The following is a 25,840-nucleotide window of genomic DNA, read 5'->3' on the forward strand; positions in this document are numbered from 1 at the left end:
TCTTGACTGCTGCTTCCATGGATGTTGATTGTGGATCCAAGTAAAATGAAATCCTTGACAACTTCAATCTTTTGTCCATTTATCATGATGTTGCTCATTGGTCCAATTGTGAGGATTTTTTTCTTTATGTTGAGGCGCAATCCATACTGAAGGCTGCCGTCCTTGATCTTCATTAATAAGTGCTTCAAGTCCTCTTCACTTTCAGCAAGCAAGCTTGTGTCATCCACATAACACAGGTTGTTATTGAGTCTTCCTCCAATCCTGATGCCCCGTTTTTCTTCATACAGTCCAGCTTCTCGGATTATTTGCTCAGCATAGAGATTGAATAGGTATGGTGAAAGAATACAACCCTGATGCACACCTTTCCTGACTTTAAACCAATCAGTATCCCCTTGTTCTGTCTGAACAATTGCCTCTTAATCTATGTAAAGGCTCCTCATGAGCACAATTTAGTGTTCTGGAATTCCCATTCTTCTCAATGTTATCCATAATTTGTTATCATGCACACAGTTGAATGCCTTTGCATAGTCAATAAAACACAGGTACACATCCTTTTGGTATTCTATGCTTTCAGCCAGGATCCATCTGACATCAGCAACGATATCCTTGGTTTCATGTCCTTTTCTGAAACCAACCTGAATTTCTGGCAGTTCACTGTCGATATACTGCTGCAGCCGTTTTTGAGTGATCTTCAGCAAAATTTTGCTTGCATGTGATATTGATGATATTGTTCAATAATTTCCACATTCGGTTGGATCACTTTTCTTGGGAATAGGCGTAAATATGGATCTCTTCCAGCCAGTTGGCCAGGAAGCTGTCTTCCATATTTCTTTGCATAGATGAGTGAGCACCTCCAGCACTGCATCTGTTTGTTGAAACATCTCAATTGATATTCCATCAATTCCTGGAGCCTTGTTTTGCACCAATGCCTTCAGAGCAGCTTGGACTTCTTCCTTCAGTACCATCAGTTCCTGATCATATGCCACCTATTGAAATGGTTGAACATCGAAAACATTAGGCTCCATCATATACCTTAGAAAGTAAAAAAAAATAAATAAAATTCATTATATGAGATTACTTTGATTCAAGTGAACTCATCTTTGAAATATACCTAATTGAAAGTTGAAATTAATTTCTTTGCACTCATGTTTTTCCCTGTGATAATTGTTATTGCTTTTATATTATGGCATGTACATGCATAGAGTTCAAATATCAACAATATGAACTACTCATCTTTTTTGTTTATTTTTCATTGTTTTCTGTACTAAACCAAGCCCATCGCCATTTAGTGGATTTAACTTCTAGAGACCCTATAGGACAGAGCAGGACTGCCCATAGGGTTTCCAAGGAACAGCTGGTAGATTCAAACTGCTGACTTATTTGGTCAGCAGCCTAGTTCTTAACCTCTGTGCCACCAGGGTTCCATTTTCTGCATTGGCATACACTTAAGACTCTGTTTTCATTCCAATGTGTCTTTAGGAAGTTTGGACTTTTTTATTTTTACCATATAAATCAATATAAGACCATGAGCATTTATTAATAACAACATTCCTTATATTCCATATTTTAAAAAGTTTTATAATAAAATGATTATTCTGTAAGTAAGATGCAGTGCAATGGATTTCTTTAATAGCCTTTTTTGCCCTGAATTTGTAATCCTCCCAAAATGATTGGTCAGGTGGCACTCTTGTAAATTATTGGTCAATTTACCATTTGCATAAGTGGCTTGAAAGTGATTGGTTAGTTTCCTATCTGAATAAGTGACTTGCAAGTGATTGGTCAGCATATGACCCACCCTATAGTTGACCTTTACCAAGATTGGCTAGAGAACCCCACCCAGCCTGATTTTTGCCCAGATTGGTTAGGGGGCCCACCTTGTAATTAACAAGGAGTACATGGACTAGCCTATAAAACTCCTAGAACATGGAGCCTCAGATGAGGCTTTCTGATCAAGGAGAACCAGGAGAGGAACGAGTCCTTTGGACACAGAACCATGTGCTGTGACTCTCCCAGACAGAGTAAACCTGCTATGGTGACAGAGGCAGTGGCTGTAATGCTACCAGATAAAACAGAGACAATGAGCAGACCTAGGCAGTGAAAGCAGAGTGTAAAGACCGAAACCCAGCAGAAAGGTAACCAATAGCCAAGGCTGCCAAGTAACTTTTGAGTTCCCTGATTGAAAGTTTCCTAATGGGTGAAAATGAACATCGGTTTTTGGGAAGGGTAAGTGGGTCTTCTTTGAGACAGAAATGGGTCTCTTTTTAAAGGTACTGGGACCCCTCTCAGACCTCACCTTTTAAATATTTTTGTTTCTGCTTATATTTATTTAGATCCTTTTCTGTTATTAAAGTTGTTATTGCAGTTATGTTGTTTCTGTGAGTTCTCTGTAACTGTTTCAGTGAATTATCAAAACTAAGAGAGAAAGAGGAAACACTGGTGGTGTACTGGTTAACAGCTCCTGACCAAAAGGTTAGGCAGTTCGAATCCACCAGGCACTTCTTGGGAACCTTATGGGGCAGCTCTACTCTATCCTATAGGGTCACTATGAGTCGAAATTGACTTGACAGCAATGGGGTTTGGGTTTTAACAATATAGTTATTATTTTCAAAATTGATTTTTGCCAACATATGATAAAGAGAATTGTAAGAATCTTTTTCATGAAAAATGACCAGGTTGTCAAAGGCTTTAAAATTCATGTATTTGAGATACACATAGGTTTCTACTCTGATATAGGTATTCCTACACTTGATTTTGCTGAAGAATTTCAGTAACAGTTCATGATTGTTGCTTACATCAAGATTGATGTTATTTAAAGGAGAATTTAGAGATTGTTACGATTGTATTAAAGTAAGTTTAATATTTCAGAATTGCACTTTCATTTATAAATACCCTATTATTCATTCTAACATGTTCCAAGATAATGCATTTTCATTTATTTAAATGACTTCTATAGATATTTTAGCCATAAAGATTCACCGTTTCCAACAAAGGTTTCTCTGAGAAGACTTAATGAGTCACTGATACTTCAAATGCCTTTATTTATAATGTCTAAACTAATCATGTTACTCTATCTGTCCTGCTCCCCGAGATATCCCATTTTTAATCATCTTAAGACTAGAGAACATCCTAGTTGCCATATGTTGTTCATTGGATATTTGGGACTCAATAGACTGATGTAGCTGAACCCAGTTTAGAAGCTAGCCAACTTCTGAGAGTGACAATACTAGAAATTTTCATCTCATGTCTTTAGGAAATTAATTTAAAATGAGAAGTTAATGCCAAAAACTGAATAGGAACCTATATGCCAGCCTCAGATGTCTTCTCCCATGTCTGAGTTGGGCTCATCACCTGTTGTCATAGGAATTAAATGCCTGGCACTGTTCTAAAGATATATTTGCCTAGGCATACTACGAAGAGTCAGCCAAAATAAAACTCTTTCTTTGTACCTGTACCATAGAATCCAATATTTTATTATAAATTAGGGTGGCAGTGGATGAATGTTATGTACATTCATGTGCTCTTTTGTAATGTTTTCTGCTGATGTTTTAACATCATTATAGTCATGAGCTATTTTCTTTCTACTACAAATGACAACAATCAAAAAAGAAATGGTAGTCAGTGGTTCCTTGATTATCTTATAAAAATAAAAATTACTTTGTAGAATTAAGGTAAAGATTAAATACATATGTTTATATGTTATGTTTAAATAATATATATGTTAAGTGTTCAGAATAAAACGGTGCATGGCACATAAGAAGTACTTCATATGTGATCACTATTACCACTATGAGAATTAATTTAGAGCAGATCAGTCAGTTTCAGACAGCAGAAAGCAGTTGCCACCAGTGTGGAGTATATTCAAGTAGGAAGTAATGGAGAGAAGTAGTTTTAGATGTTTGCTGCCCATAAGAACACTTATTTCTCTTTGATAGTTCTTTAAAGAACAGAATGAGGATTGAGTTACTTTTGATTAATTTTGGTTGCTCGATTGTTTTCCCTTTGAATATCAGACTGGATTTAATTTGGACAGTGTTTGTCCCAAGGTTTTACTCATGTTTCATTTGCAATAACCAAAAATCCCTGATAAGAAGAAGCAACCATTTTAATACAGTTAATTGTGGGTAATAGAAGAAAACTGTGGAGAGCAGAGGCAATGAAAAAAAACTGAATGTGAGAAAATCAGAAATGTCAGCCACAACTGAGTGTTCTGTAAATTCCTCAAGTATTGCACCTCTATATACTGGAAAAAAAAAAAAAAAAAAAACCTGGTAAATTCTCAGTTGATCCTTTAATCAGTCTCTCATTAAGAAAACAGCATGGAAGTATATGCAGCTGGATTTATACTGAGTAAACTTCAAGTAGTTTAATAAGTTTAGAGTTTAAGATGGGTGGAAGACACAAGATAAATCATGAGGAACAGTGTATCTGAAGTTAAGAGTAACCTACAAGCAATGGCAGCCACAGTAAGATTTTATGCAGGTAGTGATATTAATATATAATATATAGTATAGTGATATGATTAGATTGCATTTTAGAGGAGGTGTTTTAGATGCATTGGATTGAGTGTATTCATTCAATGAACAAACATTTATTGAGTTGTTATATGTGCTAGATAATGTTCAATAGGCAGTGCATAGCAAGGTGAATAAGAAAAACCCGTCTTTTTCACAGAGTTGACAATAAAGAGGAAGAATATGACAAGAAACAAGTAAAATAAATAAATAATAAGATTTTAGATAGTAGTAAATGTCATAAAAGAAGTAAGCGGAATTTTGTGGTACAGTGTGATTAATGGGCTGGTAAATGGCGGCCTACACTAAATAGGGTGGTGAATGAAGACTCTCTGAGGGGTAAAATCGAGTTTGGGACCTGAATGAAGAGAAACAATTGCCACTTGAAGGGGTGGAGCCAGAAGAAGAGCAAGTACATAGAGCTGGAGTGGGAAATGAACTAATATGTTAGAGGAGTGGAAAGAAAGCCAATGTGAACAAAGTAAAATATATGAGCAGAGAGGAACAACTGGAGGTTTAAGAACAGGAAGTAGCTCGTGCAGAATGCCTTAGCACAGGACATGGGAAAGACTTAAAGTTTTATTTTCAGAGTAGGAATCTATTGGGTGATTTTTCAAAAGGGAGTGATACGATTTTAATTATGTTTTTAAAATATAAGTTTAGAAATCACACGATGGATGGCTTGTAAATGAACACGTATGGATAAAGGGAAAATAGTTAGGAAGATATCAGAGGTGTCCAGGTGAGAGAAAGTGGTGATTTGTACTAAAGTAGTAAGAGAGTAGACAGTGAAAAGTGATAGAACATGGAGATAAAGCTCCAGGTTCTCACTGATATGTTCAATGGGAGGAGTTAGGTAAAAAGAGGAATTTAGGCTGATTCCAGGATTTTAAACTAAGAAAGTGAATGGGTGTGATGTTATTATTGAAGAGGAGAAGTATATTTGGGTATATATAAAGTTAAAGCCATATTGGATGGTAGTTTGAGTTTATGAGAAGATGCAAGTGTCATATCAGGGCTATGATAATGGAATATGAGTCTAAGCAATACCCATGAAAAGGAAAATGGAGTGAAAATGTCTTTCTCCATTTCCCAATATTAATTGCCCTCAAGCTTTGGCTTCCATTGATCAAAATTCTTGTTGCTTGTAGTTTTATTTCCTATAGTGCAGGAATAAAAAGGAGTTATTGCCTTGGAGGAGCCCTGGTGGCACAGTGGTTAAGAGCTCAGCTGCTAACTGAAACATCTGCAATATGAATCCACCAGCTGCTCCTTGGAACCCTATGGGGCAGTTTTACTCTGTCCTATTGGAAACTCTGATGGCGTAATGGTTAAGTGCTACGGCTGCTAACCAAAAGGTCAGCAGTTCAAATCCACCAGGCACTTCTTGGAAACCTGATGGGGCAGTTCTACTCCATCCTATAGGGCCGCTATGAGTCAGAATTGACTCGATGGCAATGGGTTTGGTTGGTTTTTTATAGGGTCATTATAGAGTGGCTGGGAGTCAGAAACAACTTGATGGCAATGAGTTTACTGCCTTGAAAATATTCTGAATAATATGGAATCAGCCCTGACATTTACGTAATCGAGATGATACCCAATTTCTTTATGTCTTTATACCTATTTGACAATAAGTCCAAAAATAGAAAAGAAAAAAATAAAATTAGAGCAACAATGATCATCACCTTAAAAAATGAATGAGAAGAAAATACTAAGTCATGATAAAGGTGGAAACAATTGGTCCTGAGTGATAATATTTCTGAAATAATCTCATTTCCTATAATTTCTCTATAAATTGGGTAAAACCAAGTACAAACCCAGTAAGAATTGTATTTACTAAACGGTTGCCTTCATTTTGTATGAAAAAAATAACTTTCCCTAGAGTATCAGATTCCCACACAAATTAAACCCTGTCTTCTTTATAGTCCCTGTATTAGTTTTCTATTGCTGAATAACAAATTACCAAAAAACATTGTGGCTTAAATCAGCGCACATTTATTATCTCACCGTTTCTGTTGAGTCGAGATTCCAGACACAGTTCAACTGGCATTTTGCTAAGGGTCCCAAAGACTGCAGTCATGCTATCAGCAGGGGATATGATTTCATCTGAGGCTCCACCTCCTCTTCCAGGTTCACTGGTTGTTGACAAAGTACTAATCCATGTGGCTGTAGAAATAAGAACTCCAACTCCTAGAGGCCACTCCCGGTTCCCTGACACGAGGCCCTTCCCACAGCATGGCAATTTGCATACCTAAAGCCTGCAGAAGAGCATTGTTTTCTCTCTACACTGCTGGGACAGTCTTCCATAACATAACCTAATCATAGGTGTGATTTTCCCATCACCTTTCCTCTATAAGGTGACCTAATCAAGGGAGTGACCTCTCATCACCTTTGCCTATGCTATCGGTTAGAAGCGCATCACAGGTTCCACTCATACTTAAAGGGAGAGAACTAGACAAAGTGTAACTCATTGACAGTCACATACAGTCCCTAAACACTGAATCCAAAAGATTAATGTTCTAAAACATACAAGGATGCTGAAAAATGCTGTCATATTTTCAATACAGTTTTAATTCTTATAAAAGTTTCAGTAGCATCCAGTGTGACTGTTAATAATGTTTAAGGAACCTCAACCTTAATGTATCTTTTTAATGACAGCAGCCACAATAATGATGATAACAGGTTGCTTTAAATTAAAATACCTTGCATTTAAAATGGTCAAAAGTTATACTGTTCTGGGAAAAAAAAAAAAATTGTTTTAGTTTACCTAAAGAGAAATCACAGTTTTAAAGGCAAAAAGTTCCTGAAAGATCATTAGTGGTTTCTTGTCATTGTTTCTCTTTCAAGAGTAAAAGGAAGCATTGCAGTTAATAACTTTCCCTTTCACAAACTCTCTTTCCGCTGATACACTACTAATATTCCAGACAGGTGCCACATGAGTCTTTCCACTGAGGACAGATGAGCTAAAATCATCAGTTAATTACATGACGCAAGTTAATATAACCCAAGTCTTTTTCTCAAGGTATGGTTGAGCAGGATAATCTTGTTAGGTGCCATCTAGTCAACACTGACTCACAGAGACATTATGTGTAATAGAACAAAACATTGCCTGATCCTGCACCATCCTCACAATCATTGCTGTGTTTGAGCCCTTTGTTACCGTCAAACAATCTGTTTTTTGCTGACACTCTACAAATATGATGTATTTCTTCAGCGATTGATCCCTCCTGATGACATATTTAAAGTAAGCAAGAGGAAGTCTCATCATCTTCACTTCGAAAGAGCATTATAGCTATCCTCCCTGCAAAACTGGTGTCCTAGTGGTTAAAAGTTATGGCTGCTAATCAAAAGGCTGGCGGTTCAAACCCACCAGGCGCTCCTTGGAAACTTCATGGGGCAGTTCTACTCTGTCCTATGGGGTCGCTATGAGTCAGAATTGACTCGATGCCAAAGGGTTTGGTTTTGGTTTTGGTCCTTCAAAACACAGTTGTTTGTTCTTCAGACAATCCATTAAATGTTCTTCACCAACACCACAACTCAAACGTGTCAATCTTCCTTCGGTCTTTCTATTTTGTTTGTCCAGCTTTCACATGAATATGAGGCAATTGAAAAGACAATGACTTCGGTCAGGCACACCTTAGTCATCAAAATGACATCTTTACTTTTTCAAATTTTTAAGAGGTCTTTTGCAGTAGATTTTCCCAATGCCATAAACCACTTGATTTCTGGACTGCTATTCCTTGGGCATTGAATGTTGATCCAAGAAGAATGAAATCCTTAACAACTTCAGTTTCTTCACCACTTATCATGATGTCATTTATTAATCAAATTGTAAGGATTTTTGTTTTCTTTATGTTCAGATGAAATCCATACTTATGGCTCTAGTCTTTTACCTTCTTCGATAAGTGCTTCAAGTCGTCTTCACATTTGACAAGCAAGGTTGTGTCAAGTGCATATCTCAAAAAATTTTAAGGAATTTTCCTCCAATCCTGATGTCATATTCTTCTTTATAGAGCTCATCTTCTCAAATATTTGTTTAGCCTATATATTGAAAAAGTAAGGTGAAAAAAATAAAACCCTGCAGCGGATAGTGGACTTTAAGTCAGATAGATGTGACTAGAATCCCACTTATTAGCTTAGGGTCTTTGGTTAAATTCTTGAATTTCACTGAGGCTTAAATTTTTCCTCTGTGAAATAGAGATAACAGTATCTCTCTTTTAGAGTTATGGCAAGCCTGAAATGAGATAAAATACGTAATTCATTGAACACAGTGTCTCAAACAAACTCAGCTTAATAAATCTCAGATTTCCTCAAGAATTAATAAAAGTATCCTTTTACCCACCTTAGTCTCTGTCTTACTGTCACTAGCATCAGAAAATTGTGGTGGTTAGTTAATTAACAGTTATGCTTTTAGCTGATAAATCACAGCACAATATAACTCATTATTTTTTAATTATAATCATGGTGACTCTTTAAAGGAATGATCATTTTTAATAACAGTAGTAAAATTCTTATGTTTGGATGCACTTGTTGCTTAGACTCCACTGTGAATGATTTTCCACAGTCTCTCTGAAAAACTCTTAACTTTTCTCAACAATCCGTCTTTCCCTATTTTTTCTGTGGAATTTTTCATAATTACTTCACACTAATAAAAATTTTGCTTTATTTTCCTCATTATACCATTGCTCTCTGCAGATGCTATTTCCACTTGCTGCCATTCATACTACATCCCTCTTCACATGTCTAAAGGCCACTCATTTCCCAATGTATAGTGAACAGATCAGTCTGTGTTGCCATAGAATGATGCACAATTTCGTATATACCAGGAGTTCCTCCAGAAAGGGGTCATTTTCCCATATGTATCTTCTCACACCTAGGATAGACCTTGTATGTTGTTGTTGTTACGTGCTATCAGTCAACTCGGATGCATAGCAACCCTATGGACAACAGAATAAAACACTGCCAGATTTAGCTCCAGCCTTATGTTCATTGCTATGTCTGAGCCCATTGTTCTAACCACTGTGTGAATCCATTTTGTCAAGGATCTTCCTTTTTATGCTGACCTCTACCTAACCAAGCATCATGTCCTTCTCCAGGGACTGGCCCCTCCTAATAACATGTTCAATATACTTGAGATGAAGACTCGCCGTGCTCATGTCCAAGGAGAACTCTGGCTGTACTTTTTCTAAGACAGACGTGCTCATTTTTCTTGTAGTTCATGGTATTGTCAATATTCTTCACCAACACCTTAATTCAAAGACATCAATTCTTCTTCAGTCTTCCTTATTCATTGTCCAACTTTCCAAGGTATATGACGTGATAGAAAATACCATGGCTTGGGTCAGGTGCACCTTAGTCCTCAAACTGACGTCTTTGCTTCTCAACACTCTAAAGAGGTCTTTTCAGCAGATTTGCTCAATGCAATACATCATTCGATTTCTTGACTGCTGCTTCCATGAGTGTTGATTGTGGATCCAAGTAAAACAAAATCCTTGACAACTTCAATCTTTTCTCTGTTTATCATGATGTTGCTTATTGGTCCAGTTTTAAGGCTTTTTTTTTTGTTTATGTTGAAGTGTAATCCCTACTGAAGGCTGTAGTCTTTGATCTTCATCAGTAAGTGCTTCAAATCCTCTTCATTTTCAGCAAGCAATGTGTGTCATATGCATAACTCAGGTTGTTAACGAGTCCTCTTCCAATCCTGATGTCCAGCTTCTCAGATTATTTGCTCAGCATACAAACTGAATAAGTTTGGTGAAAGGATACAAGCCTGATGCACACCTTTCCTGACTTTAAAACTCACAGTTTCTCCTTGTTCTATTCCAACAACTGCCTCTTGATCTACGTACAGGTTCCTCATGAGGATAATTAAGTGTTCTGTAATTTTCATTCATCCCAATATTGTCCATAAATTGCTATGATACACACACTTCAAGGACTTTGCATAGTCAGTGAAACACTGGTAAACGTCTGCCATGGATTGAATTGTGTCCCCCAAAATATGTGTATCAATTTGGATAGGTAGGCCATGATTCCCAGTATTGTGTGATTGTCGATCTTTCTGGAGTCCTCTGTTTTCAGCCAAGATCCATTTGACATCAGCAATGATATCCCTTGTTCCAGGTCCTCTTCTGAATTCAGCTTGAATTTCTGGCTGTTCCTTGTTGATGCAACCATTTTTTTAATTACCTTTAGCAAAATTTTACTTCTGTAATCGCTATGAGTTGGAATTGACTTGATGGCACTGGGTGTGTGTGTGATGATATTAATGACATTGTTTGATAATTTCTGCATCCTGTCAGATTACTTTGCTTTGGAATGGGCACAAATATGGATGTCTTCCAGTTGATTGACCAGGTAGCTGTCTTCCAAATTTCATGACACAGAGAAGTGAGCACCTCCAGGCCTGCATCTGCTTGTTGAAATACCTCAGTTAGTGTTCCATCAATTCCTGGAGCCTTGTTTTTTGTCAAGCCCTTCAGTGCAGCTTGGACTTCTTCCTTTAATAGCATTGGTTCTTGATCAAATGCTGCCTTCTGAAATGGTTGAATGATGACTGATTCTTTTTGTTACAGTAATTCTTCGTATTCCTTCCATCTTCTTTTGGTGCTTCCTACACCACTCAATATTTTGCCCAAAGTACCACTATTGCAACTCAAGGCTTGAATTTTTTCTTCAGTTCCTTGAGCTAGAGCAATGTTGAGCATGTCTTTCTCTTTTGGTTTTCTAGGTCTTTGCACATGTCATTATAATACTTTTTCTTCTCAAGGCTTCTTTAGAAATCTTCTATTCAGCTCTTTGACTACATCATTTCTTCCATTTTTTTAAACTATTTTGCATTCAAAAGGAAGTTTCAGAGTTTCTTTTGACGTATATTTTGGTCTTTGCTTTCTTTTCTGTCTTTTTAATGACCTTTTGCTTTCTTTATGTATAGTATCCTTGATGTCATCCCCCAACTCATTTGGTTTTTGGTCATTAGTGTTCAATGTGCCAAATCTATTCTTGAGATGGTCTCTAAATTCAGGTGAGATATATTCAAAGTTATATTTTGGCTCTTGTGGACTCATTTTAATTTTCTTCAGCTTCAACTTGAACTTGCATATGAGTAATTGATGGTCTGTTCCACAGTCAGCCCCTGGCCCAGTTCTGACTGGTGATATTGAGCATTTTCATCACAGCTTTCTACAGTTGTAGTCCATTTGATTCCTGTGTTTTCCATCTGGTGAGGCCCAAATGTATATTTGCCATTTGTGTTGTTGAAAAAATAGTATTTGCAATGAATAAGTCCTTGGTCTTGCAAAATTCTATCATGCAATCTTCGGCATCACTTCTGTCACCAAGGTCACATTTTCCAACTACAGACTCTTCTTTTTTGTTTCCAACTATCGTATTCCAATCACCAGTAATTATCAATGCATCTTGATTGCATGTTTGATCAATTTCAGACTGTAGAAGTTGGTAAAAATCTTAAGTTTCCTCACCTTTCACATAAGTGGATGGTGAGTAAATTTGAATAATAGTCGTTATTGTAGGTATATCATTGACAGTGTTATACTTCTGGATAGATCTTGAGATGCTCTTTTTTGATGACGAATATGATGCCATTTCTCTTCAATTGGTCATTTTTGGCATAGTAGACCGTATGATTGATTCAAAATAGCCAATACCAGTCCATTTCAGCTCATGAATGCTTAGGATATAGATCTTTAGGCTTTCCATTTCATTTGTGGCGACTTTCAGTTTTCCTAGATCCATACCTGGTACCTTCTACATTCCAATCATTAATGGATGTGCCCACCTGTTTCTTCTCATTTTGATTTGTGCCACATCAACAAATGACAGTTCTATAAGCTTGACTCCACCTGTGTTATGAAGGTAGACTCTACTTTGAGGAGGCGGCTCATCCCAGTCTTATTCTGAGTGCCTTCCAACCTGAGAGGCTTATCTTCTGGCACTATATCAATGTTCTGCTGCTATACAAAGTCATAAGGACTTGTATAATCAGAACTAAATAAATAATTGAAAAAATAAAACCAGAAGCATTCAAGCTGAAATACCAAAATATCTACTGACTCGCTTTACTATGTGTGTAGGGCCCAAGATCTTGGTCCAAAGAATTGTTGGAATCCAAATATGTTTTATATAATATGGTGATTTTACACTCAATGTAATATGATTCAAGAACTAACAGCTCACTTAAATTACTCTCCTGGTTAAATAAGTATAATTAGTTCCTCAAAACAAAATTAATATTAATACATTTTGAAAAATAAATTTTGTGCAGAATAAAATAAATGATGTGCATATGTAAAGGTATTGTTTTAGTCATCTAGTGCTGCTATAACAGAAATACCACAAGTGGATGGCTTTAACAAAGGGAAGTTTATTCTCTCACCGCCAGGTAGGCTAGAAGTCAGAATCCAAGGCTCTGGCCCCAGGGGAAGGTTTTCTGTCTGTCAGCTCTGGAGGAAGGTCCTTATCATCAATCTTTCCCTGGACCAGGAGCTTCGCTGAGCAGAAATCCTGGGTCCAAAGGATGTGCTTGTCTCTCGACACTGTCTTTTGGTGGTATGAGGGTTACCATGTCTCTCTGCTCACTTCTCTCTTCTGTATTTCAGAAGAGATTGGCTTAAGACACTATCTAATCTTGTAGATCTCATCAATGTAACTGCCATGAATCCATCTCATTATATCATAGTGATAGGATTTACAACACGTAGAGAAATCACATCAGATGACAATATGATAGACAATCATACTATACTGGGAATCATGACCCAGCCAAGTTGACAAATATTTTGGGGGGACACAATTCAATCTGTGACACGTATAGAATCTATTAAAAATTCCACTGGCTGTCAAAGGCTGCAGATAGAGTTGAGCTGCCTCTAGTTTTACACATCCGTTACATAATTTGTTCTACTTATCATATTTTAAACAAAACATTTTGCATTCCTGGAACCCAAATTATATTATTTAACAAAACTTTGAACCTTCAAAATTACAGCTATATTCCTTCTAAAAAAACCCATGGTAAAAGCATCATGTGAGAAGATACTTCTTTCATAAAGCTTACGCTGAGATTGAATTCTCCTAATATTTTACTGACATATGAGTTTTTTCCCATATTTAAAAACAAAAACTGTAACTTTTTTCCAGAAAAAAAAAAAAAAGACTGTACTTTTTAATCTATAACTCTTCCCAGGTATGGGAAAATAATTTACTATTATTTCACAATCTTAATCTATCTCCCTGTATCTTTAGATAAATAGATCAGCAAATCAGAAATTTTTGTCTTATAGTTTATTTGTTGAAAGGATGTCATTTTTCATAACTTTCCATTTGTGATCTGGACTTGATATTAACTTATTAAATACGTATGATGAAAGGTACCCTCGTGTTAATTTAGGGTATTCTGGAGGAATATATACAAGGAAAATTTCCTCATCTCATCCTCAAACACACCCCAAAAGATAGGCATCCCTCTGTTTCATAAAACAAGTAAGTGAAGCTAAAAACTAATAAGTAACTAGCTCATATTGTCAGTAAGTGATAGAGCCAAGATTTGAATTGCATTTCCTTTTTTTTTTTTTTAACCAGTTACTGTCAAGTCAGTTCTGACTCATGGCGACCCCATGTGTGTCAGAGTAGAACTGTGCTGCATAAAGTCTTCAATGACTGATTTTCCGGAAGTAGATTACCAGGCCTTCCTTCTCAGGTGCCTCTGGGAGGATTCAAACCTTCAAACTTTCAGTTATCAGCCAAATGTATTAACCACTTCAACCACTCAAGCACTTCGTGTTTCCTTTAGAGGTCCTAATAATCTTTTTATAAAACTGACAATAACCTTTAAATAATAATAATAGTAATAATAATGAAATAAAGGTCCCCTGAAGAAGCAGGTGTTAAAGCCATTGACTGCTAACTGAAAGGTCAGCAGTTTGAAACCACCTGCAGTTCTGTGGAAGAAAGATGTGGCAGTCAGCTTTCACAGACATTTACAGCCTTGGAAACCCTATGAGGTTGTTATGAGTCAGAATAGACTCAAGGCATTGGGTTTGAGGCCTGGTGGTGCAATGGTTAAGCATTTGGCTGCTAACCAAAAGGTCAGTAGTTTGAATCCACCAGCAGCTCCTTGGAAACCCTATGGGGCAGTTCTACTCTGTCCTGTAGGGCCCCAATGAGTCAGAATCAACTCGATGGCAACAGGTTTGGTTCTCCGGTTTTTTTCATCAAAAATCTAACCTCATTTATGGACAGTTAAGTCTTTCATGTGAGCATCTGAAAACATGTCAAAGGCATATACAAAAGGTATTAAGTTGTATGTCCATAAGTAGAATACAAATTCAGAAAGGGGAGAGGAAATATGCACTATTAAAATCAAGGAAGGTACAAGAAAAACTTTTTAGCCAGTTTTGTTTATATTACATTTTAATCATAATAATGGAATGGCATATGAAGTGTTGAGTGTATTTCCCTGCATTCTACAATGCCAAGATGTGTTCTGTATTCCTGTTTGAAATATTCTGTTAATCTCAATTCTGAGTGAAAAAACTGCATATAAAAGAGGTTGAGTGACTTGTCCAAGGTTTCTTGGGCAAAAGATGTCAGTGCTGGTTTAAGAATCCAGCATTTTCACTGGCATCCAGGAAACATTTTCTTAAAATCTCACACCCCCAAACAAATGCTACTTTTTCCACAAAGCTCTGCCGAAAGTTGCCTTCAAACTATCAATAATCCATACATCTTACAGTAAGAAATGCTAATATTCATTAATCACAGCACTTGTTTATTGGATTTGTTATCAAGGTAAAAAAAAAAAATACTTTGAATAAATAATTAATTTGCTCCTAAGGGCACTAAAGAAATGATACCATTCATCTTCTGCCCCTTGTACGTACTGGCATGGAAAGGTTGCTGAGGGATAAAGGGCTTGCAGGACTCAATATTAGACTGTTTAGATGTACAGATTCTTGGTGGTAGTAATGCTAGTAAATATAGCCCATTTGTCACTCTATTTTAAACTCAGAATGAGAATATAATCTCTCACTTCCCCCAATGCATGCTGAGTTACGGAACCAATAACATTAGATCAAATAGTGAGTAAAAGGACTGACAGAGGCAGAACAATGAATCCGGAGATATAAATTTACTAAAATCTTAATTTGGAAGAAAATGCAAAGGAAAAAAATCTCTTGAAAATGTTTAATGCTTTGAGAGCAATCTCAGGTTTTGTTACATTCCCAAGCATTAAAAACAGTTGCGTTGAGTTGATTTCAACTGATGATGACCCCGTGTGTTTAGAGTAGAACTGCACTACGTAGAGTTTTAGGGCTATGACCATTCAGAAGCAGATCGCCAGGTCTTTCTTCCAAGACACCTATAGATGCAAATTGTCAACTTTTCTGTTAAGAGTTTGAGTCATCCTAGCTTAAAGGTACAAGGCAACGCAATGTATTACACAGTAGAGCTGAGTTCCACAGATTTTCCTGGCTGTAATCTTTATGAAACAAATTTCCAGGCCTTTCTTCTACAGATCACCATGCCTTTCTTTAGCTGAATTGCTGGGTAGGTCCAAATTGCCAACCTTTGGTGAGTAGCAGACAGCAAGCCATTTGCACCACTCAGTAACTTAACATACATGTAGTAAGTTTTAAAGACATTGAAAGGGATACTAAACTATGCGGCACAGACTGATCAAACACTTCACAATGTTGCCTGTTCACTTTTTTATAGTCTATTTTTTAGAGCAGTTTTAAGTTTACAGAAAAATTGCACAGAAAGTAAAGAGTTCCCATACCGTCCCTGCTGCCTCCTATCATTAATATCTTGCATTAGTGTGGTGCATTTGCTACAGGTGATGAACCAATATTGATACATTAATATTAACTAAAGTCCATGATTTATATTAGGGTTCGTTCTTTGTGTTGTACAGTTCTGTTGGTTTTGACAAGCACATAATGTCCACTACAGTACCATAACGTACCACTACATATCATGCAGAATAGTTTCACCAGGTTTAGAACGTCCTGTGCTTCATCTATTTATCTCTCCCCAGGTTCAATCTGTTTCTTGTGTGAAATTTGAAAATGTAGAAATGGCATCACACATCCTACAATCTAATGACTACCTGTATTACTTCTAACCTGGAACTTGTTTTTTCCTCATTAGATGCTGGAAATAATTAGTAATTAGAGTAGCATTAGAGCTGTGTGGCTTCCAGTTCTGTCATTCAATAATTCAAGTTTTGATTAAATACCTCTTTTTTTCTTTTTGCTGCTCTTGTTGCCCAGAAGAATGTCTCCTATCATTATGTATTTCCAAATAGCAGCAGTCTAAGGGGAATGTTTTAATGCCCTTCTTTTCCAGGTTAATATTTGTACACTTGAATAATTTAGTTACTGATGACAGTTCAACACATCAGGTTAATTATAAGAGATAAGAGGCAGAATTTAATTTGATCTTAGCCATTTCTAGTCATTGCTCATTGCATTAAGAACTACATTAACTGGTAATAACACTTGTTGCTGGTAAGAAAACAAATCCCAGAGTTCATTAAATTCTGTGATTATAATTATTTGTTTCATTTTGAATTTTCCATGTAACTTCTAATTATGTTGAGGTATATTTGCCCTGTATTTTAACTACCTAACCTTTTTTTTTAATTTAATTTTTATTGTGCTTTAAGTGAAAGTTTACAAATCAAGTCAGTCTCTCATATAAAAACTTATATACACCTTACTACATACTCCCCATTACTCTCCCCCTAGTGAGAGAGCCCGCTCTTTCCCTCTAATCTCCTTTTTGTGTCCATTTTGCCAGCTTCTAACCTCCCTACCCTCTCATCTACCCTCAAGGCAGGAGATGCCAACATAGTCTTAAGTGTCCACCTGATCCAAGAAGCTCACTCCTCACCAGCATCTCTCTCCAACACATTATCCAGTCCAATCCATGTCTGAAGATTTGGCTTTGGGAATGGTTCATGTCCTGGGCCAGCAGAAGGTCTGGGGGCCATGACCACTGGGGTCCTTCCAGTCTCAATCAGACCATTAAGTCTGGTCTTTTTATGAGAACTTGGGATCTGCATCCCACTGCTCTCCTGCTCCCTCAGGGGTTCTCTGTTGTGTTCCCTGTCAGGGCAGTCATCGGTTGTAGCAGGGTACCATGTAGTTCTTCTGGTCTCAGGATGATGTTGTCTCTGGTTCATGTAGCCCTTTCTGTCTTTTAGGCTCGTAATTACCTTGTGTCCTTGGTGTTCTTCATTCTCTTTGATCCAGGTGGGTTGAGACCAACTGATGGCTCTTAGATGGCTGCTTGCTAGCATTTAAGGCCCCAGTATGCCACCCTTCAAAGTGGAATGCAGAATGTTTTCTTAATAGATTTTATTACACCAATCAACTTAGATGTCCCCTGAAATCATGGTCCCTAAACCTCTGCCCCTGCTACACTTGCCTTTGAAGCATTCAGTTTATTCAGGAAACTGCTTTGCTTTTGGTTTAGTCCAGTTGTGCTGACCTCCCCTGTATTGTGTGCTGTCTTTCTCTTCACCTAAAGTGGTTCTTATCTACCATCTAATTAGTGAATACCTCTCTCCCTCCCTCCCTCCCTTCTGTCGTAACCACAAAAGAATGTTTTCTTCTCAGTTTAAACATTTTCTCAAGTTCTTATAATAGTGGTCTTACACAATATTTGTCCTTTCGCAACTGAGTAATTTCACTCAGCATAATGCCTTCCAGGTTCCTCCATGTTGTGAAATGTTTCACAGATTCATCACTGTTCTTTATCGATGCGTAGTATTCCATTGTGTGAATATACCATAATTTATTTACCCATTCGTCCATCGATGGGCACCTTGGTTGCTTCCACCTTTTTGCTATAGTAAACAGTCCTACAATAAACATGGGTGTGCATATATCTGCTCGTGTAAAGGCTCTTTTTTCTCTAGGATATATTCCAAGGAGTGGTATTGCTGGATTGTATGGTAGTTCTATTACTAGCTTTTTAAGGAAGTGCCAAATTGATTTCCAAAGTGGTTGTGCCATTTGACATTCCCACCAGCAGTGTATAAGTGTTCCAATCTCTCCACAGCCTCTCCAACATCTATTCTTTTGTGTTTTTTGGATTAATGCCAGCCTTGTTGGAGTGAGATGAAATCTCCTTGTAGTTTTGATCTGCATTTCTCTAATTGCTGATAATCGTGAACATTATCCCATGTATCTGTTAGCTACCTGAATGTCTTCTTTAGGGAAGTGTCTATTCACATCTTTTGCCCATTTTTTAATTGGGTTATTTGTCTTTTTGTTGTTGAGTTTTTGCAGTATCATGTGCATTTTAGAGATCAGACGGTGATTGGAAATGTCATAGCTAAAAACTTTTTCCCAGTCTGTAGGTAGTCTTTTTACTCTTTTGGTGAAGTCTGGATGAGCATACGTGTTTGATTTTTAGGAGCTCCCAGTTATCTAGTTTTCTTCTACATTCTTTATAATGTTTTGTATACTGTTTACGCCATGTATTAGGGCTCCTAATGCTGTCCCTATTTTTTCCTCCATGCTCTTTATCATTTTAGATTTTAGATTTAGGTCTTTGATCCATTTTGAGCTTATTTTTGTGCATGGAGTGAGGTATGGGTCTTGTTTCACTTTTTTGCAGATGGATATCCAGTTATGCCGTCACCGTTTGTTAAAAAGACTGTCTTTTCTACATTTAACTGTTTTGGGGCCTTTGTCAAATATCAACTGCTCATATGTGAATGGATTTATGTCTGGATTCTCAATTCTGTTCCATTGGTCCATGTATCTGTTGTTGTACCAGTACCAGGCTGTTTTGACTAGTATAATAGGTTCTAAAATCAGGTAAAGTAAGTCCTCCTGCTTTGTTCTTATTTTTCACTAAGCCGTATTTATCTGGGCCTCTTTGCCTTCCATATGAAGTCGGTGATTTGTTTATCCACCTCATTAAAGACTGTCGTTGGAATTTGGATCGGAATTGCAATAAATGTATGGATCACTTTTAGTAGAATAGACATTTTTGTAATATTAAGTCTTCCTATCCATGAGCAAGGTATGTTTTTCCACTTATGTAAGTTGCTTTTGGTTTCTTGCAGAAGTGTCCTGTAGTTTTCTTTGTATAAGTCTTTTACATCTCTGGTAAGATTTATTCCTAAGTATTTTATATTCTTGGGGGTACTGTAAATGGCATTGATTTGGTAATTCCTTCTTTGATGTTCTTTTTGTTGGTGTAGAGGAATCCAACTGATTTTTGTATGTTTATCTTGTATCCCGATACTCTGCTGAACGTTTCTATTAGTTTCAGTAGTTTTCTGGAGGATTCCTTAGGATTTTCTGTGTCATCTGCAAATAGAGATAATTTTACTTCTTCCTTGCCAATCTGGATGCCTTTATTTCTTTATCTAGCCTAATTGCTCTGGATAGGACCTCTACCACAATGTTGAATAAGAGCAGTGATAAAGGGCACTCTTGTCTGGTTCCCGATCTCAGCGGGAATGCTTTCAGGCTCTCTCCACTTAGGGTGATGTTGGCTGTTGGCTTTGTATAAATGCCCTTTATTATGTTGAGGAATTTTCCTTCTATTCCTATTTTGCTGAGAGCTTTTATCATGAATGGGTGATGAACTTTGTCAAATGCCTTTTCTGCATCAATTGATAAAATCATGTGATTCTTATCTTTTGTTTTATTTATGTGGTGGATTACATTAATGCTTTTTGTAATGTTGAACCATCCCTGCATACCTGGTATGAATCCCACTTGGTCATGGTGAATTATTTTTCTGATATGTTGTTGAATTCTATTGGCTAGAATTTTGTTGAGGATTTTTGCATCTACATTCATGAGGGATATAGGTCTATAATTTTCTTTTCTTGTGGTGTCTTTTCCTGGTTTTGGTATCAGGGATATGCTGGCTTCATAGAATCAGTTTGGTAGTATTCCATCCTTTTACATGCTCTGAAATACCTTTAGTAGTAGTGGTGTTAACTCTTCTCTGAAAGTTTGGTAGAACTCTGCACTGCAGCCTTCCGGACCAGGGCTTTTTTTGGTTGGGAGTTTTTTTAATTACCTTTACAATCTCTTCTTTTGTTATGGGTCTATTTAGTAGTTCTACCTCTGTTTGTGTTAGTTTAGGTAGATAGTGTGTTTCTAGGAATTCATTTCTTCTACGTTTTCAAAATTGTTAGAGTACAATTTTTCACAGTAGTCTGATATGATTCATTTAATTTCAGTTGGGTCTGTTGTAATATTGCCCATCTCATTTCTTATTTGAGTTATTTGCTTCCTCTCCTTTTTTTCTTTTGTCAGTTTGGCCAGTGGTTTATCAATTTTGTTGATTTTTTCAAAAAACCAGCTTTTGATCTTATTAATTCTTTCAATTGTTTTTCTATTTTGAATTTCATTTAGTTCAGCTCTAATTTTTTTTATTTGTTTTCTTCTGGTTCCTGCGGGTTTCTTTTGTTACTCTTTTTCTATTTGTTCAAGTTGTAGGGATAATTCTTTGATTTTGGCCCTTTCTTCTTTTTGGATGTGTGCATTTATTAATATAAATTGGCCTCTGAGCACCCCTTTTGCTGTGTCCCAAAGGTTCTGATAGGAAGTGTTTTCATTCTCATTGGATTCTATGAATTTCTTTATTCGATCCATAATGTCTTCTATTATTCAGTCTTTTCTGAGGAGGGTATTGTTCAGTTTCCAAGTGTTTGATTTCTTTTCCCTGCTTTTCCTGTTATTGATTTCCACTTTTATGGCCTTATGGTCAGAGAAGATGCTTTGTAATATTTCAATGTTTTGGATTCTACTAAGGCTTGCTTTATGACCTAATATGTGGTCTATTCTAGAGAATGTTCCATGTACACTAGAAAAGAAAGCATACTTGTTTGTTGTTGGGTGGAGTGTTCCTTATATGTCTATAAGGTCAAGTTGGTTGATTGTGGCACTGAGACCTTCCCTGTCTTTACTGAGCTTCTTTCTGGATGTCCTGTCCTTCACCAAAAGTGGTGTGTTGAAGTCTCCTACTATTATTGTGGAGCTGTCTACCTCACTTTTCAATGCTGATAGAGTTTGTTTTATATATCTTGCAGCCCTGTCAATGGGTACATAAATATTTAATATTGTTATATCTTCTTGGTGTATTGTCCCTTTAATCATTATATAGTGTCCTTCCTTATCCTTTCTGATGGATTTAACTTTAAAGTCTATTTTTTCAGAAATTAATATTGCCACTCCTGCTCTTTTTTGATTGTTGTTTGGTTGATATATTTTTTTTCATCCTTTGAGTTTTAGTTTGTTTGTGTCTCTAAGTCTAAGATGTGTCTCTTGTAGGCAGCATATAGACGGATCTTATTTTTTAGTCCATTCTGCCACTCTCTGTCTCTTTATTGGTGCATTTAGTCTATTTATATTTAGTGTAATTATGGGTAGGTATTTTTATAAATTTAGTGCTATAAATTTGATGTCTTTTTGTGGGTGTTTTTGACAGTTTCTTTTTCCCACTTTATGTGCTGAGTAGATTATCTTGATATATTGCCCTTTCCTCATATTTGTTGTTGTTGATTTTGTTTTTCCTGAGTCTCTATTTTTTTCTTGTATTTTATTTTGATGAGTAGGATAGTTTGTCTCCTTTGTGGTTACCTTATTATTTACCCCTATTTTTCTAAATTTAAACCTAACTTTTATTTCTTTGTATTGCTGTATCTTCTTCTCCTTATGGAAGGTCTATGATTACATTTCTTAGTCCCTCTTTATTATTCTAATATTGCCTTCTTTTATGTAATAACATCGCTGTTATCCTGTTTTGACCTTTTTTTTTTTTTTTTAAATAATCTTGCTTTGTTTTTTTGGATTTTTCTGTCTGGGTTGACTTCTGGTTGCTCTGCCCAGTGTTTTAGTCTTGGGTTGATACCTGATATTATTGATTTTCTAACCAAAGACCCTCCTTTAGTACTTCTTGTAGTTTGGGTTTGTTTTTTATGAATTTCCTAAAAAAAAAAAAAAACTTTTTTTGTGTTTATTTGGAAATGTCTTAATTTCACCTTCGTATTTAAGAGACATTTTTGCTGCATATATGATTCTTGGCAGGCATTTTTTTTTTCTTCAATTTTTTAGATATTCATCCCATTGCCTTCTTGCCTGCATGGTTTCTGCTAAGTAGTCCAAGTTTATTCTTATTGGTTCTCCTTTGTAGGTGACTTTTTGTTTATCCCTCACTGCTCTTATAATTCACTTTATCTTTGGTTTTGGCAAGTTTGATTTTAATATGTCTTGGTGACGTTCTTTTAACATCTATCTTATATGGTGTTTGATGAGTATCTTGGATACATATCTTCTTATCTTTCATGATATCAGGAAAGTTTTCTGCCAACAAATCTTCAACAATTCTCTCTGTATTTTCTGTTATCCCTCCCTGTTCTGGTACTCCAGTCACCCATAGGTTATTTCTCTTGATAGAGACCCACGTAATTCTTAAGGTATCTTCATTTTTAAAAATTCTTTTATCTGATTTTTCTTCAAATGTATTAGTGCCAAGCAATTTACCTTCGAGTTCAGAAATTCTAGCTTCTACTTGGTGAATTCTGTTCCTCTGACTCTCTATTGAGTTGTCTATTCTGTAATTTTATTGTTAATGTTCTGAATTTCTGATTGCTGTCTGTCTATGGATTTTTCCAGCTTATTAAGGTTTTCATTATGTTCCTGAATAATCTTTCTAATTTCTTCAATTGTTTTATCTGTGTGTTCCTTGGCTAGTTCTGCATATTGCCTCATTTCCTTCCTGATGTCTTGAAGGGCTCTGTACATTAAACTTTTGTATTCTGCATCTGGTAATTCCAGGAATGCACTTTCATCTAGAAGATCCCTGGATTCTTTGTTTTGCAAGCCTGTTGATGTGATCATGGTCTCTTTCTTTATGTGACTTGGTATTGACTGTTGTCTCTGAGCCATCAATAAGTTATTTTATTAGTTTATACTTGATTACTGTGTCGTAGCTGCTTGCTTTGTTTTTTGGGGCATACCCCTATGGGTTGCTTGAGTGAGCTAGCTTGATTATTTTCACTTTTGGAGCTCTGACATCCTGTCCTCAGATGTCTAGAGCTCTTATCAGGTATATCAGTCTAGGAGTCCATTTGGTTTTCTTGTATGAATTCAGCTCAGGTTTCCACGTAGCTGATTATCAAGTGTGTGACACAGGCTCTGTCCTACAGTCTTAGAAGGTCAGGGGCAATTCGTGTATATACTGATATCTGATTCCAGCAGGGGTTCATGCTCTGAACAAGGCAGGGAGCTGAGAACCTACCCCCGAGTGTCTCTGAGGTAAGTGCGTCCTTGTTCCCTAGAGCGTGCAGGTGGGTGGGCTCTGCAGCAGACCATGGGCACCCAAAGTTTTTGGTTGTAAGGGCTGGGAGGTACCATTTATTTTTGGACCCCTGTCAAGGGTGGCTGGTGACCTGAGTGGTGCTACCAGTCCTTAGGTCCCTGATGTGGGTAGGTGAGGACCTTGTTCAATAGGCAAAGCAATGTCAAACATCAAACACCCACCTCTCCCCCACACAGCCGAAATGGTTGCAGTCTGCTAACAAGGGCCTGTTCTCCCGAAATAGGCCCACACAGGTCCATGCAGAAGGGAAAGGCGCTCAAAGTCCATGGACAGTTTATGCCTGGTCAGGAGCTGCTTCTGTCCTGAGCTCCCCCAGTTAGTGGAGCTAGCAAATTATCTTTTCCCCCAAATGCAAATTTTTCCCTTCCCTTCCCCAAGGCCAGGACTATGGCTCTAGATGCTCAACAGCGCCTCTCTCAGGCCTAGAGAATTCAGCGGCTGAAGCCAGTTTCTGGGTGGGGGGGCTCATTAAAATATTTAAAAGTACTTAGCTTTTGCCGTGAGTGCCTTTCTTAGGTTACGGAGGTGCGAGTAAGCTGTTTGGCTGTCTGCTTCCCCTAAGGAAACTGTGGATGAAATCTAGTACCAGCCCACTGCCTCCACGGCTCCAGGAATTGTGCCTGAGGGCTCCCCATGATTCAGGTCCAGTAACTCCTGTCTGCATCTGAACAGTTTCTTCCTCCCCCTGACCCTCAGTTTTTTTTCTAAACTTGCCTTTGACGCTCAGGGCCCCCATTCTGTCACAAATATACTTGTTTCACTTTTTTTTTTTCTGGTCTTTGTTGTAAAGAAAGCTTGCCGGAAGCATCTGTCTGTTCTACCATCTTGGCTCCACCCCCCACTACCTAACCATTTTCTTTTTGTAATGCAGCTATTATTTTCATTTTATCTTCTTTGGTTGCCCAAGGATAGTCAACATTAAAATGTGGAAGATAATGAAAATCTAGGGGTTTCATCACTTTATTTCTACATAAACACAAAGAGTAGGATTTTGTCATTCTAGACAGGTCTTTATACATTTGGCATACAAAAATCAATGCATTTTAAGACAGTGTGTCATAGGTTCTACTAACATTTCCATCCTTGAGACTCACTCAGGTCAAATCAGACTTCTCAGCCTTCGTATGTAAAATGGCGAATAATAAAAACATGCAGAATGATGCCAAACTAGTGGAATTCAGCATACAGCAAATATTTCATATTTACATATTTTCAATAATTTCTATTTTCATTTTTAGTGAGCTGAATTTATTTTAACCTGAGATTACTTCCTTATCTGCTCTGTGAACTTTAAAATGGAGATTTGATAAGTCAATACACATCCATATCAAAATTTTTACAATTTTTAATTCTGCCATTTTTTAAATCATTATTTCTTTGAAGTTAAATCTTCTCAGGTCATATTGAGTAGATGAAAGTATTATCAGTTTTTTTCTTCTCTTTATTGTAGTAATAACAATTTTTACTATTTTAAGAATCGCCTTTTTAATTTTGTATTATGTCCATCACATTGATTTTACCAGATAATTTTTTTTGTAGTTTTCAATTGCCAATTAGACAGAATTCTTCTGACAGTTTTTATTCTATGAAAAATTTAACATTTGTGATTTTAAGTTTTGTCAGTGTTTTATTTAATAGGTTATATTCTTTATGAAATGATTAATAATTTTTTGGGCATTATTGGTATGCATCAAAGGCATATAGGATCAAGGTTCAGGTTTAGTAAAAAAATATGGTTCAAAATGCAGAGACTTTCTTTCTGTATAGTAAGCCTGGAAGTAGATAAAATTTGGTTACTCTTGTATTCTGATCTAATGCAACCCATTAGTCCAAAATGCAGATATATAGCCTGTCATATTTACCTTCATTACTCCTATTCTTTGCAGTCTTGAAAAGCTTTCTGCCTATTAAAAGTACCCAATCTGCATGCATATAGCCCATAGAGAATT

The sequence above is a fragment of the Loxodonta africana genome, chromosome 5 (assembly GCF_030014295.1).
Source record: "Loxodonta africana isolate mLoxAfr1 chromosome 5, mLoxAfr1.hap2, whole genome shotgun sequence".
NCBI classification, from domain to species: Eukaryota; Metazoa; Chordata; class Mammalia; order Proboscidea; family Elephantidae; genus Loxodonta; species Loxodonta africana.